Source organism: Oryx dammah, unplaced genomic scaffold (assembly GCF_014754425.2).
Source record: "Oryx dammah isolate SB20612 unplaced genomic scaffold, SCBI_Odam_1.1 HiC_scaffold_17, whole genome shotgun sequence".
Classification (NCBI taxonomy): domain Eukaryota; kingdom Metazoa; phylum Chordata; class Mammalia; order Artiodactyla; family Bovidae; genus Oryx; species Oryx dammah.
Genome location: NW_024070201.1, coordinates 16,404,024 through 16,425,008, shown reverse-complemented (window position 1 = coordinate 16,425,008; position 20,985 = coordinate 16,404,024). Strand labels below are relative to the sequence as shown.

The following is a 20,985-nucleotide window of genomic DNA, read 5'->3' as shown; positions in this document are numbered from 1 at the left end:
CATGGCTACAATCACTATCTGCAGTATGATGAAACATAAAACATATTCTCCGACTCAAATATTTTTATTCAGGTTAAACCAGGTTGTTGTTTAGTCACTAAGTCATGTCTAACTCTTTGTGACCCATGGACTGTAGCCCACAAGGCTCCTCTGTCCATGGGATTCTCTAGGCAAGAATACTGAAGTGGGTTGCCATTTCCTTCTCCAGGTAAATCAGGTTAATTAAGTCTATAATATGTTATAGGGTGATCACATATGACTTACTTACGTCCTTCTTAGCCTCAAAAACAGCCTCCCAACTCTATACTGCATAGTCTCTCTGAGCTCTGGTTCCCTTCCCCTATCATAGTCATCACAGTCATTCCATTCACATTCTCACCTATACACAGGGTTCAAGACTACTTCCTTATACTACAAACATCACTCTGACCATAAACATCTCAGGAATGATAGACATTTATCTATACATAGACTGAGTGAGTATGTAAATGTTTGGCTGAAGGCAGAGCATGGTCTAATCCAAGCTCTATTTTCTTATCTTCATTTGATATGATTTCATGTGATGCTACTGCTTGAAAGGTCTGCTTTAGGCTTCCATGTTTCCATGTTCTCCTGATTTTCTGTCTATCTCACACTCTTCCTTTGCCTGACCTTTAAGTATAGGTGTTCCCCAATGTTCCTATTCTTCTGCTATACCTTTCCTAAGTGACCTTGTGTGGCCTCAAACAAATTCAATGAATGATTTATCCAGAGACAGACAGCCAATTGGTAGAAAGAGACCTCAGTTCTTAATTCTAGTCAATAAACACCATTGTACACTTATTATGTTCACTAGAGACTCAAAATAAGTAAAACAGTCTGCCCAGAAGCAATGAAAAATCTAGCAGATCTCACATAAGGGATTTACTGCTCTTTCTGAAGTCAATATAGAAGCTCTGAGCTTTTTCACTCTCCTCTTTCACTTTCATCAAGAGATTCTAGTTCCTCTTTGCTTTCTGCCACTAGGGTGGTATCAACTGCATGTCCAAAGTTATTGATATTTCTCCCAGGAATCTTGACTCCAGGTTGAGCTTCATCCAGCCTGGCATTCCGCATGATGTACTCTGCATAAAAGTTAAATAAGCAGAGTGACAATATACAGCCCTGACGTACTCCTTTGCCAATCTGGAACCAGTCTGTTGTTCCATGTCCAGTTCTAACTGTTGCTTCTTGACCTACATACACATTTCTCAGGAGGCAGGTAAGGTCATACGGTAGTCCCATCTCTTGAAGAATTTTCTAGTTTGTTGTGATCCACACAGTCAAAGGCTTTGGCATAATCAATAAAGCAGAAGTAGATGCTTTTCTGGAATTTTCTTGCTTTCTCTATCACCCAATGGATGCTGGCAATTAGATCTCTGGTTTCTTTGCATTTTCTAAATCCAGCTTGAACATCTGGAAGTTCACGGTTCACATACTGTTGAATCCTGGCTTGGAGAATTTTGAGCATTACTTTGCCAGTGTGTGAGATGTGTGCAATTGTGCGGTAGTATGAACATTCTTTGGCATTGCCTTTCTTTGGGATTGGAATGAAAACTGACCTTTTCCAGTCCTGTGGTCACTGCTGAGTTTTCCAAATTTGCTGGCATATTAAGTGCAGCACTTTCACAGCATCATCTTTTAGGATTTGAAATAGCTCAGCTGGAAATCCATCACCTCTACTAGTTTTGTTTGTAGTGATGCTTCCTAAGGCCCATTTGACTTCACATTCCAGGATGTCTGGCTTCAGGTGAGTGATCACACCATTGTGGTTATCTGGGTCATTAAGATCATTTTTGTATAGTTCTGTGTATTCTTGCCATCTAAACATGTTTATAGACTTCCGTCTAAACATGACAAATAAAACACATGTAATCCAACACATAATCCAACTAACACCAACCTAGACAGCATATTAAAAAGCAGAAACATTACTCTGCCAACAAAGGTCCATGTAGTCAAAGCTATGGTTTTTCCAGTAGTCATGTATTGATGTGAGAGTTGGACTATAAAGCAAGCTGAGCACTGAAGAGTTGATGTTTTTGAACTGTGGTGCTGGAGAAGACTCTTGAGAGTCCCCTGGACTGCAAGGAGGTCAAACCAGTCAGTCCTAAAGGAAATCAGTCCTGAATATTCATTGGAAGGACTGATGCTGAAGCTGAAATTCCAATACTGTGGCCACCTGATGTGAAGAGCTGACTTATCTGAAAAGACCCTGATGCTGGAAAAGATTGAAGGCAGGAGAAGGGGATGACAGAGGATGAGATGGTTGGATCACCGACTCAATGGACATGAGTTTGAGCAAGCTTCCCAAGTTAGTGATGGACAGGGAAGCCTGGCATGCTGCAGTCCACGGGGTCACAAGGAGTCAGACACGACTGAGAGACTGAACTGAATCCAACTAATGTAAAGAAATCAAAAAGCATAAATCCATAAGGCTAAGGGCAACAGGAGTGCACATGAGATGTCAGCAGAATCTGGAAGCTGAAAGATAAGCAAATGGTAATTTACTTCACGTACCTGACTAAACCTACAGTGAGGGAAGTAACCCAAAGGCAATATAATTCAGAGTACAGAATCTCAGTCATGTTCAGGAGTTAGGGGTGCCAAACTCATCTAAAAATGGGAATGCAGAATGAATCAACACAACTTAATTGAAAGTTTTCATAAGGATAAGTTAGGGCCTAGATCTCTTCCCCACCTAAAGAGAATAGGCATAACCCTTCTCCATTCCATCAGAAGAGGTGAGATTAACTCTGTTTTTTTTTTTTTTGAGATTAACTCTTGAAGGGGATGAGCTAAATAGGTTCCAAGCTTCTAGAAACAAGAAATGAGGCTGAGCTCTATACTGAATATTAGGAAGTTAAACGAAAGTCTACATGATAAAGGTGAGACTTATCCAGCCTTCTTCTCCCACTCAGCTCCCAGAACAGTGGCAGACAGATTAGTAGTCCTCAGATTTACCCTTCAGAAAACCATCCAAACCAAGATACATGTGAAACTCTCTTAGGGAAAAACAGAGATAATGGGAGAACTGAGGAAAGAGAAAAGAATGTATATCAGGGAAAGATGTTAGGTATGAAAGTTAAATCTTCACTTCCATAGTAGAAAATCAGTAGATATGATATTTTTAAATATTGAGAAATAGCAATATTAGCATATTATTTAAAAGTAAGGTGGAATACACCAGAAGAATAAGCTAAAAGAATTAAAGTGAGTATACTTGAGAAACATATGTGGAATGAAGAAGGACTGGGCAACAGGTCTATTTTACATTATAATACTGTATAATTATACGATGTTTTAAATGATATGTATTACTTTGATTAAAGACAAAAACTTTTTAAAAAAAAATGTGACATATATAGGGTGGTGTTTCCAGCCTCCTGAGGTCCAATGGCCTTAAACCCTGTGAACCCACACTTTCAAAAAACAAAAAAGAAGAAACTAAGGTTCAAGGAACTAGTCAGTTGCTTACATCAAGTAGATGGATTAAAAAAGACCAAGTTACTTTAGAATAGTACATCACCAGATCACACACTGTAGGTTGTTTGTTGAATCTGACACAAATTAAAATATTGAAAATATTTAATGGGAAAGTGGAAGAGTTTGAGCTGACAAATGTTGACACAGTTCAAGTCATTTATATAATAACTAGGAATCCTCCTCTTGGGGCCAAAAATAATAACAGAATAGATATGACATTTCTGAAGGTTGCTTTGGAAATGGCAAGAACAGCAGTATATTCTTTAAACAAATCTTCAACTAGAGAACATATTCAAAAGAAAGTTGCAAAGTGGAACATCAAGATAGATATTACTGCAGGATTATGATATGACCTACTAGCATCATATAAATGTCTTAAAAAGAAATCAGTGGACACTGAAGTATTCTTCATATGGTTTTCTTTTTAAAAACCTCCCCCAAAAGGTAGCTTAAAACCTAATTAAAATAAACACACAGTTTATTTAAAAAGGTGCTACAAACTATAAATTTTATTTTGAGGAAAGTAGAAACAATATTTTGAGTATGTGTTTTAGAGATATACACTGAAATATTTACAAATGGTATGGTATGATGTCTGAGATTTGCTCCAAAATAAAATTGGGTGGATAGAGAGTAGGGGCTAAAAATCGAACAGCATTGATCATGAATTGATAATTGTTGAATACTAGGATCCATTATGTTATTTTGTTGACTTCTGTACAAATAGAAAAGTCATCAAAAATAAATGTGCAATCACAAACTGAGAATCAGGCATATTTTATAGTCAAACAAAGCTAAAATGATTAGTGCCTGAATTTGTTCATAACATAAATCTACTGTTCTTTAACAGCTTTGGGAGACTACTAGAACAATGAGCCGGAATTTGGTGTTTAACTCATAACATTTCCATGATTGGCCTAATTATCTTTTTGTTTTGTATTTAAAAATGAATGCTTTTTTTTACTTTTTATTTTTTTAATATAAATTTATTTATTTTAATTGGAGGTTAATTACTTTACAATATTGTATTGGTTTTGCCATACATCAACATGAATCCACCACAGGTATATATGTGTCCCCATCCTGAACCCCCCTCCCACCTCCCTCCTCGTACCATTCCTCTGGGTCATCTCAGTTTAGAAAGATGGTAATGACCTAATTATCTTAAGTTCTCTTTAAATCTACTCTAGAGCCCCCAGTATGCTGTTATGTATCATCATTTTTTAGTAATTACTTACAGAGCCTTTTTTCTTAATAGTAAAAATGTAGCAGTATATATTCAATGACATCTTAGATTTGGTGAAATATGTTAGATGGGTTGAGGAGAAAAAGGTGGCAATTAAAACATGACACACTTGTTTTCTAATTTTTCTAATGTTTTCTAATTTCATAAATGTTAAGATGAAAACAATTTGACTCTTAGAATTGATGAAACATATATTTTTTCCCCAAAGCATGCTTTCTCACCCCAACCTTTCATCCCTACACTAAATCAATCTTGAGAGTCAGGAATTCAAATATCTGCCTTTATCAAAGTCTGACAGTGGCATCCCTACCTTCTCCTACTTGTCTTCATGGCACTAACTTGAAAATACCAGTTTTGCTCGCCTCTCCTACAAAATGCCAAGCAAGATGCCTTGTTATAGAAATACTCAGAAAAGGAATCAATATTTCCTTCTGAGCCTTTCAGAGTACTTTGTACTCAGTAGGTCCCAGTGACTGACTAAGATGCCAATGTAAGTATGGACTTGTTTGCCTCATACCAGTTAGGGTTTTTTATTATCACAAGGAATGGAAACTAGCTCTGCCTTAACCTTAAGCAGAAAAGGAATTTGAAGGTAATCTGCAGAATCTCCAGGAGGGCTGGAGAACTGGGTTTAGAGGTTACGTAGACAAAAATAATGCTTAAAATGACAACATAGAGCCCAGTCTAATACAGACACCTTTACTTCCATTATGTTGGCAGATTCATATATAAGTGCCTAAGAACTCAATGTAAAATGCATAATCAGATTTAGGAAGTGCTTTTAAGGTCACATGAGCCAACATCCTACCAAGGCTCACAAGAGTCAGGCATTCCCTTCCTTCATTTCCTGGTAGATGGCCCAAAAATGCATCACTTTCAGTACAGTACATTAATAGTGTCTATTTTTTATCTTTTTCATATGGACTCTATGAATGCAACCAAAGAAAGTATTAATTTCTTTGGTACTGTTGGTTAATACTCAAGTGAACTAACTTTTACAACTCAAACTGTTGTTAAAGAAGGACTCCCACTACCTGACCTTAGGCAACTAATTTTAGAAACTAAATGAAACCAACTCTTTCTGCACATAATTTTGTTTCAGCTCTTGCTCTGAGCTAAGGGATATTAAGTGTAACCCTGATTGTCATTCAAATTCACTAGTTCTTGGAGGTTTGCATTATCAACAAACCTGATATATGTAGTCTATCTCTGTGTGTATGTGCTCAGTCACTCAGTTGCGTCTGACTCTTTGCAACCCCATGGACTGTAGCCTGCCAGGCTCCTCTGTCCATGAGATTTTCCCAGCAAGAATACTGGAGTGGCTCCCCATTTCCTCCTTCAGAGGATCTTCCTGACCCAGGGATTTAGCCCACGTCTTTCCAGCATCTCCTGCATTGGCAGGGGAGTTCTTCACCATTGAGCCACCTGGGAAGCCCAAGTATATTTGAGTCATTGATAGAACTGTAGAAATATCAAGGTCAAGGGAAGAGATCTGAAGCAGGCCAAAAGAAACAAGCTTCTATGTGGATTTCACACTTAGAAACATTCTTTGGCTATAGCTGATGAATCCAGCTATTAGATCTCATCCCAAATCTCATTTTTTCATTTCATCTACAAAGATTACTCAAGAGTCTAGTTGACAGATGTATTCCAGAAGGTTGGTGCAGATGTAAAAATTTGATGAGTCTGGCTCTATTTTAAATATTCTAGGTTATCTACAATTTAAAGGAATAATAGAAGAAATATTTGATACAAAACATCAAAAACTATAATCCAATCCTTCTGTTTTATATCTTGATTTTCATGTACTAGTTCACATATTGGGCTACATACAGATTATCCATGAGACAGAATATGAAATCAAATTTCTATGCCAGATATTTTAATGTAAGCTTTCAAAGTTTTAAGTTATGTATTTAGGTGGTCCTATGTTGGGTGAATATATATTTACAACTGTTATGATTAATGATGTGCATAATATGTATTAATTAAAATAGCTTCGATAAATGTTTACATTTTAAAGAATATATGATAAAACTTCTCAATTAAAAACAACTGTTTTAAGATTTTTGCTAATCTAAATGGATTCTAAGACCACAGAAAATCTGAAATTAAAATGTAACTGCTCTACTAGAATACAGAATCTTCAGAAAATCTGGCTTTCAAATACTGAAGGGTACAGCATCTTGATTCTTCTTCTGAAGCAAAAGGAAGAAATATAGTTGTATAGTTAATTCATGCCAGAGACTGATTTACACTTAAAATATTTATAATGCTAAACTGTAATGTAAAAAAAAAAAATAGGGAACAGAGTTTATGTTATCATTGATGACATTTCCTAAACCAAAAAGCAGCCATGGTATAAATAAATAATTAGTTTTATCATGAATGAAAGCTTCTAATGGCAGCTTTACGTATACAAGGGAAAAAAGGACTGAGAGTTATATCAGCTGAAATAAGACCTTATACCACACATTCTAATTAACAAAGTCCCAATCCCAATAATTAAAATGGGAACTGCATTTAAAAGTTATGTAAAGATTTTGAAGATGTAGTCATTAGCTTATTTGAAGCAGATTTTAAGGGGGCTTAATGAGCTCTCCTTAAACATTTACTACAATCAACTCGATTTATATCAAAAAAAAGCAAAAGATCAAACATAGCAAATTCTGAATTATTCTGATGGCATCAAAAACATTACAGATTGTACACAGACAATATAGAAATTATCTAATTACATTGAGATTGAAGTTATTTATCCCTTAGAACACAGTTAATGTTTATTTTATAGACAAAGATGATTGGAGTTGACACAATATTCTCTTTTGAAATGTGTATATCTTTCATTTTTCAGCACAGAAACTGAAGTTAAATAAGACTTGCTCATGGTCAGCATAAATGAACTGGAGGGCTAAAAGTTCCTGGGATGCAAAAACACACTGTCTTCAGATTCTCTAAATTCAGACTATTTACTGAAGACTTAGAATGTGAACTGAGCACACAATTTCAGTTAAAGCTCTTTCTGGGTGACAGTTCGCATAAGCTGTCTTTAGAGATCACTGAAGTCAGGCTTTCTTTAATAAGTCATATCACTTTAATAAGTGAAACCCTGCTGAAAATAGAAACTGTAGTCTAATTGCTTTGAGATTTTGGCAACTTGAATATGTCTTTGATCACTCTTTTTCTCATGTACTATCAGAATTATAAGGCAAGATATGTTTGCCAGACACTACAAAGAGGAACAATATAAATACTTGAAATAGAGTGTTTTCTGTTCTATTTTTAAGGAATAATCATTTGATAAGAAAAATCTGAATTAACTGCTTCACTATGCATTTTAGCATAGAGTAATTTTGTGATTTAAAAAACTTACTGCAATTTAAAGTTTATATTTTATATGCTTATTTACTGTAATATAAAGTAGAAATTTAACCATACATATGGATACTCAGGGCTTCCCTGGTAGCTCAGCTAGTAAAGAAGCCGCCTGCAATGCAGGAGACCCTGGTTTGATTCCTGGGTCAGGAAGATCCCCTGAAGAAGGGGTAGGCTATCCACTCTAGCATTCTTGGGTCTGGTGGCTCAGATGGTAAAGAATCTGCTTGCAGTGCGGGAGACCTGGGTTTGATCTCTGGCTTGGGAAGATCCCCTGGAGGAGGGCATGGCAACCCACTCCAGCATTCTTGCCTGGAGAATCCCCACGGACAGAGGAGGCAGGCTGCAGTCCATGGGGTCCCAAATAGTTGGACACGACTGAGCTACCAAGCACAGCACAGCACTGCATGGATATTCAATCATATGAAGCTTTTCTGAAGATGGTGCCTACAGATAACTATATCTGTGACAGACGTGCAATCTAGAATGGCACTCTATCATCATTTGCTTGAGACTGGCAAACAGGAACCTTTAGAAAAAGGAGATTTTCTGTTCTCTCCTTGGACTATAGTGGTTTGATCTTCAACTTCCCTGGAAAATTCCTATAATGATCAATAGTGAAAGTACCCACTGGGTCTTCAAAGACACAAATATAAGTGGTGTGTTTTTGGAATTAATTACATTTGAAATATTCTGAGTAGGTATTCTCTAATACTATAAGCATATGGCCGTTTTCATATAGTTCTATTTCTGTAAAATCTACGTTTTTTTCCATTATCAGAATCTGCTTCCTTAAAGATAGCTGGACTAAATCAGAAAATGATTGCAATTTAGTATCTTTTCCTATTTGAAGCATTAGACTTGCTAAAGCCAAAACATCTGCTTATTTCAGGAATTTGCACGAAAGCAACCAAATATTGATCAGCATCACAAATATCAAATTTAAATATCATCTTTTACATAAAAATAACAAGACTTTAAAATGCTATACACCAGATTTGTTTGATGATGATTTTTTTTAACCTGAGGAAATCAGGAAGGTAGCAGAACTGTGAAGAAGCCCTTTAAGTATTAGTCAAAAGGCAAATGAACTATTTTTTTTTTAATGCAGTGAGATGCATTCACCCAAGTACCGTTTACCAATCCTTGGACTTGTCCCTTTTCAGCTCTCTTTTCCATTCTCATCACTAACTATGTAATATCCTTTAGCATTCCCTTTTCATTTTCCTATTCTCAGCAGGCTTCTTTGTCCTCTGACTGAGGCCGACAACCTCTAGCTCCACTCCATTAGGTATAAAGGCATGAATTTCTTTATTCTTTGCCTCCCAGGGTAAGATCTCTCTCATTCAAGGTCAGACCTGTCAAACTGCTCATCATTTTTGACTAGAGCCGCTAAGCAGAATTCAGTGGCTTTCCCAGGCTCCTTGAGTGGACCCTGGAAGTCTCATATCTTATGATACAGAGCTCTCCCTCTACCTCCACTTCTCTTACTCATCTTTCTATCTTTTGACACCTCTCACTAAATCTAGCAAGCAGAGATGTGTTGAATGATTTTTAAAGTATTAAATTTTTTTTTAATTGGAATATAATTGCTTTACAATGTTGTGTTAGTTTCTGCTGTACAACAAGGTGAATCAGAATGTGTATGCATCTCACTTTTAAGCATGAGTTATTTTCAATAGGTTGAACCAGAACTGGACTTGTCCCAGATTGTCCATACAAAAGCATATGATTTCAGCTCCACTTTCATTTTTCAAAACACAGTGACCCCAAAAAGAGGACCGAAACATTTCCAGTGAGTATAGAGTTGCCAGATAAAATACAGGCAGCTCAGTCAAAACTGAATTTCAAATGAACAACAAGTAAAACAATTTTTAGAATAAGCATACCTCAAATTGTGCACGGGATATACTCGTACTAAAAACAATTATTCATTGTTTATCTGAAATTCAAATTTAACTCATGAGCAGCTTATATTTTTATTTGCTAAATCTGACAGCTTTACCAGTGACTCTTTAAAAATTCTCACAGGACTCAAAGAATGCTTCTTTAGAGCACCTGGAGGCTTGTATCTGAGCTCTGCAAACTTCTCAACTGGTCATATTTTATGTCTGTTAATGATACTGGGTTACTTTCTGAGCAAGTCAGTAACATACTTTAGGAAATGCTGTTTCTTATACAAAATTTTTACTTATTTTATTAATTTCATAGAATTCCCTTCTAATACCACCAACAATTTCAGCACAGAGAATACTGTAATGTTGCCCCAGATTTCTTTGAAAGCTGATATTCAGAGTCATTATCAATACTATTTCTGAATTAAGTCCTTACATTTATGTATTAATAACAAAAATTTTTTTGAAATTTTAATTTTGAAAACACAATATGAGAATATATGTCTTTCATTCGGGGATTCATTTTCTTCATCAAGCACAGTGAGACATACTGTCCTCACTAACAGGCTGGGGAGAAGCAGCCTGGGAGGCGGAGGTGGAGCCTGTGATGTAACTGCAGTGGGTCTTTGCTAGAAAAGTCTTCTCTAAATGAAAAATATCTGTACACCGAATTGTTCAGCTTCAATGTGCATGGTCTTACAAGAGAAGAGACTTGTCTCTTTCAGCATAATGTAAATCTTAAAGGCTTGAAATCTTGGTCAACAGAGGAATTCCTCACAAGTTGTTTAGAGACATGCTAAGAGTCTCACAGTGGGAGGAAAAAGCAGGTTTCTTCAGCAAAGGAGTACCACTGTAGAGCATTAATGGTGTGTGTGTTATAGTGGAAGTTATAACCCAAAGTGTAAGGAAAGATGCCCTACAGCTTGTTCCCCTGAAAGTTTCCTACATTACTGTGTTCTTGCATTATTCTTGACAGTGATTATGGAAAAGATCTTCATTTCTTATTCCCACGGAAAAATTTAGGAGAGATAAATGCCTCCCAGTTGTAGAGGGATACAAATTTTGCCTTCCTCAAAATTTCAACTAGATCTCAGATTCAAGTTCTAGGGAGAGAATGACTAATTCTGTGTAACTACTTGGTGTCTTAAGATGATAATGAATTAAGACGTTTATTCCAACATAAGCATATTACCTGCTTTCCACCATATTGGAAGCTCCAGTTTGTCAAGCTCCAGGCTCAACACGCACACTGCAGAGATGCAGAACAACGCTTGGATATCTGCCCAAGACTGGTCTCTCCGAACGACAGACTCAAATTTACGGTACCAATCTAAAGCTCACTGGCAGGTTGGCAGTATCTTTTTCCTAGTTGGTATAGGAAAGGGATGAGATCTGGCAAACTGAGGCACCGGGCTTCTACCTGCCTGTGCAGAGCATAAAGGCTGACAAACATATTCATTAAACTTGATCTAAGGCAACCGAGCCTACGAGGTCGTTCCTGAAATATTTATAAGGTGTGTTACCAGACTCGCCACTTAGAGGTCGGGAGGAAACACGATGAATAGGAGCATCCACACTTGGGGGGCGGGGGCGGGGGCGGGGGGCGAAAGGCACTCACAATGGCACAGCTCACCACCACACTTAACTGTTTTGCTTTTAACAGCTCTGTCAGCCGTCGCTCCCCAGTCACCTGTTCAATTCTACCTGCCTAGGAAAGAGATGTTCTCATAAGTGAGGGGTTTCCTGGTAGTAGGAGGCACCGCGAGTCAGCTCCTAAGACAGGTCCCCGGGTTCCGGGCGCTGATGACCCTCCAGCTCTGCGGCTCGCCAACCCGAAGTCCTGCACTGCCCCTGGGGCCTCAGGCAGTGGGGCAAGGGGCCCCGAGATCCCGACGGGCCACTCGCCCGGCCCGGCCGCGCTTGCCGGCCGCGCTTGTCTCCGCTCCTATTTTGGTCTCTGCCGACCATGCCTCCTCAAAAGCCTTCGGCGTTCGGTCAATAGGTGATTAGCGCCCCAGCCAAGATGTAAACAGCCTCTCCTGCCTACCTGCATCCCCCGGGTGCTAATTTGGGGTGCAAGATGAGAGGACAGATGATGGTCCTCAATGACCACGAAGTCCCTGCACCGAGGTACTATGCACTTTTCATTCCAACACCCTCTGCCCACACCCGCAGCATTCCTGCTGCGCCCCACACGCTGCACAGCTCGCGCGATGCCTCGCGTCCTCGCCGCCACCTCGTTCCTCTTCAAGGGCATTCGCGCCTCTCCTCTCCCCTCGCGGTGGGTCGCCCCAGGACGCCGCTACTCACGTGAACTCGGCAGCCGCAGAAGCTCAGCAGGTCCCGGCGAGCGGCAGTCGGGTCTCCATCTCTGTTCTCCCAAGCGCTCCGGCTGCGCGCTCCGCCCGGCGCTGGACGAGGTCGGTCCCAGCGCGGAGCCTGGACCAGGGCGGCCGCGGCTGCCGCACTAGCTGCGGACGCGGGCGGGGCGGGGGCAGGGCCGGAATTTGGGTCGCTAGGAGCTGAGCAAGCTGGAATGGGCCCCGGGCGGCGGGCGGCGAGCAGGCAACCGAGAGCAGCCCCGGGTAGGGCGTGCGGAGGTTTCCCTGGAAGCACAACCCGGGAGGCCACTGAGCATGCCCAGTCGCGGGGGAGGGAGCGCGGGCGTCTGGAGGGAAAGGGTTAAATCTGCAGCCCTGGCTGCTTGGGCATAAAGCAAGGAGTACAGGCTGGAAGATGGTGAACCTCAGGAGGCTTGTCTATGGGGTTCCTAAAGAATCCTGGAATCAGAAGGCAAGGTGTATTCCTCGCTCCCTTCTCAGAGAATTGTTCAGAGCGCCAAGTTTGTTTTTTAGCTCAGCTTATTTTACCAAGTGAGATCTCTCCAATCCAGACATTCACCCCTCACCTGCTTTCCTGAGCCTGGGGTCTTCGCCTGCAGGGATGCCTCAGCAGTACCCTCCTTTCCCGATTACTAGACCAGTCCGGTCACGTTAAACAGCCAGCTCTTTAGTTCGGTTTGTAATTGAGGTCGCGTCAATCCTCTCAGGTTACATATTTGCATTTTTATCAGGTTTCAGAAACAATACCTTAACCCTGGGGTTAATTATAAGGATGAATTATGAACAACAAGACCTGGGGCTGTTTGGGGAACTTTGCTTCACAGTGCAGTAGGACTTGGCTCTGAACTCACTTAACCCACACACACTCACACACACACGGAGACCTGTGCCTTTATTTTGTGTTGTGTTTCCTATTAAGGAAGAACGTTTTTCTCTCTAATTAAACAGTTTCTTAAGTTAGAAGCAGGATAGAGTAGGGGAAAGACTATGACCTTGGAGGTAGGCCTTGATTTCGGTTTCATTTACTACTCGAGTAGTTTACCCAGCTATTCTTCCTCTCTGTTACCTCATCTATAAAGTGTTGAGTCCTGGACTCCTCTCTGGACTGGTGTGAAGATTAAGTGAGACAATGATTGCGAAGCACCTGTTACATAGTAAATGTTCACTGAATAAAATTCCTGTAGGCTCCACCTCCACCATACAGTTTTTATGAAAGGTTAGCTTAGTGATAGTCCTTAAATGGTGAACAAATTGTGTTCCTTCTTCACATCATATAACCATTACCCTTTATCCTTCTCATTTTTTCACTGTTGTTAAGAAGCATTATCCTTCCCTTTATACTCTTCAGTTTCTTCATACATTTTAAATAAAACCTTTTGGGCGGCCATATCTGAGTCCTCTTTGGAAGGAAAAGCTTTTTAGGAGAGATTCACTGTTGGCAGGTTTATCCACATGACAAAAGAATTTCACTCCAGAGTCGATTTTTAAAGTAATTTAATATTCTTCTTTTACTGCTATTCCATAAAGTATACTTGCATGGGAAGAAATTTACTTTCCACTGAGACTGCATATATTTTAAAGTACCAGTGCTCAAAAAATAAACTTTTCAATAGCTCCCGAACATTCCATGTGTTTCATAATGCTTTGCCTTTATTTATGGTGTTCCAAACTTTCTGGAAGACTCTTCTCTTTCCATTCCACTTTACAAAGTCCTATCCATTCTTCCAATTCAAATGCCACCTTCTTTCAGAATGCTTCCCCTAACTCCAAGGTAAAGCTAATGCTCTGCTTCCAGAGCACCAATGCATTCTGATGTTACAGCACTTATCAAAGTCTACTGCTATTGTTTAGGCAATGTAAAACAATTTGCTGTCAGGCATTGTTCTGGGAAAACAATTATGAACAAGACAGACATGGTCTTTGCCCTCATAGCGCTTGAAATCTAGCTTGAAGAAGATTGGCAATAAACACCTACAAAATAAATAATCTCCAAGAACACAAACCAAGCATTTTGTCCTTGTGTTCATCAAATTAATCTATAGGCCTTGAGTCCTTCTCTCAAAAATATCAATAAAAATAATGATAGCCCTTGGTCAACCAAACTACATGGACTTGGATCCCTGCCAATTATTTTTATTCTTTTCATTTGACTCCTTCAGCTAGCTCCTCTAGGTAGAGACCTGCAATTCAAATGATGAATTGGAAGGGGAATGGGAAGCCCACAGAGTTTAATCCTCACACCAAATTATATCTTTTTTTCTAACCTCAAAGAACAGCATTTCTCCACTGCCCAGATTCAACCTGGACTCTCATATCTCCTACATCTCAAACATCTCTTCCAGGATCATTTACCTCCTAAACCTTCACCTTCTTACCAGCTTTGTTATGTTCCTAGTTATTCTCTGTCATGTATTAGTTGATTGTTTGGTTCTACCTACTGTCTGAATAACTTAAGCTTTTCTCTCTGTTTCTCTTATAGTCTGAATATAAGACAGCATTGGCAACACTTAGAACCAACTTTTCCAAAATATACTTGTATACATGTATTCCATGGTATTTAGAGACAGCCTTGCCATGTATTAATGTTTAACTCGGAGCAGGATCTCATTCATCCTTGTATTAAAGAATTTAACAGATAACTAATATGTGATAGATCCTCCATAAAAAATTGTGAAATAATGAATGAATATATACAGGTTCTCAACTCTTCTCAATTTCTTAGACTATATACATCTTTTCTTATTAGTCTTCTTAATAAGCCTAGGATTAGAGACAGTTTTCCCTTTCCTACTCTATCAATTTCCCTCCAGTCACAAATTCACAGATTTCTACCCTTAAGGATCCACAGAGCATTGTGGAAGAAAATCCTAGCCACAATTCATTACAAATTTGTGTGTTTTAGCTAGAGCCACAATCTATCATCTATAAATCAGTATTACTATTACCGCCTCCAATTCACAGCAGCTATCCTTAAATTTTTTTTTATTTTCCACATTCTCAACCCACCATGTTTTTAAAAATGGACATCCAGCTCTCCTCACTGCACCAGAGAAAAAAGACTATTGAGCGTCATCGCCCTAGGAATTAGCTTCTTATTGTAAGTTAGTCACTTAGTCATGTCCAACTCTTTGTGACACCATGGACTGTTGCCCACCAGGCTCTTCTGTTTCATGGCATTCTCCAGGCAAGAATACTGGAGTGGGTTGTCATTTCCTTCTCCAGGAGATCTTCCCGAAACCTGGGTTTCTTGCATTGCAGGCAGATTCTTTCCCATCTGAGCCACCAGGGAAGCCCAACCTTTCTTTCCTTTTCCTAGTCAGTCTCAATAGAGTAGGCATTCTCTTCCTTTCCTGAGCTAGTCTATACCAATAAAATATCCCCATCATAAAATATCCTTTATCTTTTAGCTGACTACTAGGTACTGTTTCAAGGAAAACTACTATGATACATAGCTTTATCACAAGAAAAACAAAGCATTTCTCATCAGTTAATAAACTTTGGGAAAATACAGAAAATAGACAACCTAGTAGGATGACACATAGAGAGGTTTATAGAATTTCAGGTTATAGACTTGTTGGGACTAATATATCTTTGAATTAAATCAGGAAGTCCTCATGGGCTGCCAAACTGCCAGGGACTTATACTTAGGTAGTTTGAAAGCAATTGATACCAACCAGGATTCTTGGCCTTCCCCAATCAATAGAAGTTGACTAAGTGCCAAACAAGAAATTCAGGGAAGGCTTTATTGAGGCTTCTGTGGCTGCAGGAAGGAGTGAAAACAAGTAATAGCTTTCCTTGCCCACTTCCCAAAGTGGGGGCGAGCTAGTTTCTTATATGGAATAAGGGTAGGGGTGTGTCCATAGGTCAGGCAGGAGGGGTAGCTTAAGTGTTTGTCTACTCTTTCGGTGGTGTTAAGTGTGGAGGCCATGCACAGTACCTTGCTTCTGCTCCTGACACCTGGCTTTTGCGCCCAGCTCTTCAGAAGTGGCATTTGGGTCTTTTGGTCTTTTTATATCTTTTTGTGCCCAATTTGTCCTAATTATGTATGCCTACAGTTATTTTTAGTCTCTTATAGTTTCTTTGTATTTTGTTGCTTAAGGAGATGTTTGTCTAGGTGCAAGCATTACATCACTGCAGCAAAGGTCCCAGGTCCCACCCTGTATCAGTTAATTGCTTGAATTAATTGTGTTTGGTGACATTTGCTACGGCAATGTTACATAATGTTTAGGTACTAGCCTGGAAGTTAAGTGACCTGGCCTTAACCTCTTTCAGTTTTATCTCTAGAGTGAGGATGATAATAATAATAAACTAAAGGATATTTACCCTGTGTTGTTGCTGGCAGAATTAAATTCATAAATTATTTGTTAAGTGCTTAGCATAATTGTTGTCCCATAGTGGTCCATAACGGAGAAGGCAATGGCACCCCACTCCAGTGTTCTTGCCTGGAAAATCCCAGGGACGGGGGAGCCTGGTGGGCTGCCTTCTATGGGGTCGCACAGAGTCGGACATGACTGAAGTGACTTAGCAGCAGCAGCAGCAGCAGCAGTGGTCCATAAATGTTAGCCATGAATCCACCTGCCACTATTTCCACATAAAAAGCATATTTACCAGATCACCATGAGATTCACAGAGAGGTAATTGAAGAAACTGAAATCACCTGATGTAGTATTTAGACGTGATAAGTAGGGAATCCATGGAGGAAGAAGTTGTGCCTCTAAAGTCTGCCTCAGCAGTGGAACTGAGGAGGAAGGGAAGACCTAGGAGATGCTATGCTCTGTCATCTATTTGGACTCCAGATTGGTCCATTACAAGTGACACAGGGCTTAGTCTTTTCCAGACAGGTGACTCTCTTACTGAGCATCATCCTTAGGAATTTATTTGCATAAGAACTTCTCCACCCAAAGGTCTCTTTCTTTAGCAAAGTTAGGTTGAGCAATGGGTAAGTAGAAATTTCCTGCTTGGATCATTTTGTGGGTGGAGTGGGATTCATGGCCCATTTATTTATTTTTAATCTAGCTTTGGTCTTAAGTGTTGTTACTTGAAGAATTTATAGTAGAACATGTATGTGTTGAATGTATCAGTTTCATAATGAAAATAGAAATGAAAACTATGGGCTTAAAAACCATTAGGCCGTTGCTTAACTGTTGTGTAAAATTTAAAAATTAATTTAAGACCACTCTTTTCTAATAGAACAAATTTTATAGGCCTATGGAGTTCTGCGTCCTAAACAGGAGTGAGAGTTGGACCCAGAATAGCTTTTAATATCTGTGTTGATAAAACTGTGGCTGAGATTACATGAGTTATTCATTCTGCTAGGGAATGCTTCAAATAAAATAAAGGAAGATTTATAGATATGTTGCTGTGGCAGTAGTTCTCAAAACATGATCTGGAGAAGGCTTTCCAGTTGGCCTAAAGACTGGTCCAAAATGTAATTCACTTAATAATCATGTATTGAGTGCCTCCACTCCAGTATTCTTGCTTGGATAATGTAAGGCCGGACCCTGGGGGCCATGATGGGCTGCCCCTCCTCTCCCTTCCACAGGCGGGGGAAGTCCCTAACGGAAGGAGCCTCCCAGATCCCGGGGACCAATGACGGCACACTTCACCAGCTAAAGCTGCTCCACCCCAGCCACGTAGAAGGACCTGTCAGCCCATGACGCCTCGGCCTGGCGACCTATCCGAACCCCCGTCCATCTAGCCTGACCATCCCTCACAACGAACGTATAAAAGCCACCCTCAACACGGTCCGGGTGTGGACTTCCTTGACCTGCCTCGTTTGGGTCCGGGAACCCCGCCTGGTAGTGCTTCGCCATTAAAAAGCCTGTTAGACACTTTTTTGGTGTCCTGGTCTTTTACCTAACAGATAATTCCATGGACAGAGTTTATAATCCATGGAGTTGCAAAGAGTCAGACCCAACTGAGCAACTAACACTTTACTTAGTATGTATAATACACTATCTTAGATGTTGGAGATACAAAGATGGATAAAATACCTTGAACTATGAACTTGAGATATTGAATGTAAAGATGATCAAAGGACTTGAGAGAAGAATGGATGAACAGTGTGAGAAGTTAGAAGTTTTTAATGAGTTGGAAAATATAAAAATGAACAAACAGATGAAGAACACAATAACTAAAATGAAAAACATGCTAGAAAGAATCACCAGTAGATTAAATGATACAGAGGAATTTATCAGTGAGCTGGATGACAGAGTAATGAAAATTACTGAAGATGAACAGAAAAAAGAATGAGATGATAATAGTCTAAGAGACCTCTGAGACAATACTAAGCATAATAATATTCATATTAGAGCAGTCCTAGAAAGAGAATAGAAAGGGGACAAGAACATATTTGAAAATGTAAGAGCTAAAAACTTCCCTAGCTTGGGAAATGAAACAAGACATTCAGGTTCAGGAAGCACAGAGAGTTCCAAATAAGCTCAACATAAAGAGGACACATAGTAATTAAAATGGCAGTACTTAAAAATAGAGAATATTAAAAGCAAAAAGGGGAAAGCAACAAGTTATATACAAGGGAACTCCCATAAGGCTATCAGCTGACTTTTCAGCAGAAACTTTGCAGGTCAGAAGGAAGTGGCATGATATATTTAAAGTGATGAAAGGGAAAAACCTGCAGCCAAGAATTCCTGGCACAGTTTTCATTCTAATTTTAAGGAGAGAGAAAAAAATTTTATAGAGAAGCAAAGCTAAAAGAGTTCATCACCATGAAACAACTTTTACAAGAAATGTTAAAGGAATTTCTCTAAATTAAAAGGCCACAACTAAAAGCATGAAAATTATGAAAGGAAAAATTCATTGGTAAAGGTAAATATGGTAAAGGTAGTAAATCAACCATGTACAAAGATAGAAGGAAGGCTGACATACAAAAGTGGTAAAATCATCTATTTTTACAATAAGTAGTAAAGGAACACACAAAGCAAAAAGATGTAAAATATGATGTCAAAAATAGTAAATATGTTGCAGGGAGTAAAAATGCAGGATTTAAAAAATGCACTTGAAATTAAGAGATCAGCACTTAGTAATAATTACGTATATATTTAAGTTACTATAAATAAACCTCATGGTAACCACAAACCAAAAATCTATAATAGATACAAATACCAAAGAGAAAGGAATCCAAATATAACACTAAAGATAGTTATCAATTCACAAGGTAAAAGAACAAAAGAAAAAGACAGAAGAAAAAAAGAACTACGGAAACAACTCCAACAGTTCAGTTCAGTTCAGTCGCTCAGTCATGTCCGACTCTTTGCAACCCCATGAATCACAGCACGCCAGGCCTCCCTGTTCATCACCATCTCCCAGAGTTCACTCGGACTCATGTCCATCGAGTCCGTGATGCCATCCAGCCATCTCATCCTTGGTCGTCCCCTTTCTCCACCTGCTCCCAATCCCTCCCAGCATCAGAGTCTTTTCCAATGAGTCAAGTCTTCGCATGAGGTGGCCAAAGTACTGGAGCTTCAGCTTTAGCATCATTCCCTCCAAAGAAATCCCAGGGTTGATCTCCTTCAGAATGGACTGGTTGGATCTCCTTGCAGTCCAATTGACTCTCAAGAGTCTTCTCCAACACCACAGTTCAAAAGCATCAATTCTTTGGCACTCAGCCTTCTTCACAGTCCAACTCTCACATCCATACATGACCACAGGAAAAACCATAGCCTTGACTAGACAGACCTTTGTTGGCAAAGTAATGTCTCTGCTTTTGAATATACTATCTAGGTTGGTCATAACTTTTCTTCCAAGGAGTAAGCGTGTTTTAATTTCATGGCTGCAATCACCATCTGCAGTGATTTTGGAGCCCAAAATAATAAAGTCTGACACTGTTTCTACTGTTTCCCCGTCTATTTCCCATGAAGTAATGGGGACCGGATGCCATGATCTTCATTTTCTGAATGTTGAGCTTTAAGCCAACTTTTTCACTCTCCACTTTCACTTTCATCAAGAGGCTTTTTAGCTCCTCTCCACTTTCTGCCATAAGGGTGGTGTCATCTGCATATCTGAGGTTATTGATATTTCTCCTGGCAATCTTGATTCCAGCTTGTGTTTCTTCCAGTCCAGCGTTTCTCATGATGTACTCTGCATATAAGTTAAATAAGCAGGGTGACAATATACAGCCTTGACATAATCCTTTTCCTATTTGGAACCAGTCTGTTGTTCCATGTCCAGTTCTAACTGTTGCTTCCTGACCTGCATACAGATTTCTCAAGAGGCAGGTCAGGTGGTCTGGTATTCCCATCTCTTTCAGAATTTTCCACAGTTTACTGTGATCCACACAGTCAAAGGCTTTGGCATAGTCAATAAAGCAGAAATAGATGTCCTTCTGGAACTCTCTTGGTTTTTCCATGATCCAGCGGATGTTGGCAATTTGATCTCTGGTTCCTCTGCCTTTTCTAAAACCAGCTTGAAAATCAGGGAGTTCACGGTTCACGTATTGCTCCAAACAACTCCAAAATAATTAACAAAATGGCAGTGCTGCTGTCACTTCAGTCGTGTCTGACTCTGTGCGATCCCATAGACAGCAGCCCACCAGGCTCCCCCGTCCCTGGGATTCTCCAGGCAAGGACACTGGACTCGGTTGCCATTTCCTTCTCCAATGCATGAA

At 39.6% G+C, this 20,985-nt stretch overlaps 1 protein-coding gene and 1 pseudogene across 1 annotated transcript in view; one reads left to right on the top strand and one right to left on the bottom strand.

Annotated features, from left to right (window-relative positions):
* The window catches only part of ELMOD1 (ELMO domain containing 1), an 85,074-nt gene extending 72,447 nt beyond the window's left edge, over positions 1–12,627 (bottom strand). The window contains exon 1 of the mRNA XM_040257912.1: positions 12,331–12,627. The gene's annotated coding sequence lies outside the window, so the exon portion shown is untranslated. The remainder of the gene's footprint in view (positions 1–12,330) is intronic.
* On the top strand, positions 3,409–3,932 carry LOC120876206 (annotated as a pseudogene).
* Positions 12,628–20,985: the final 8,358 nt, after the last annotated feature.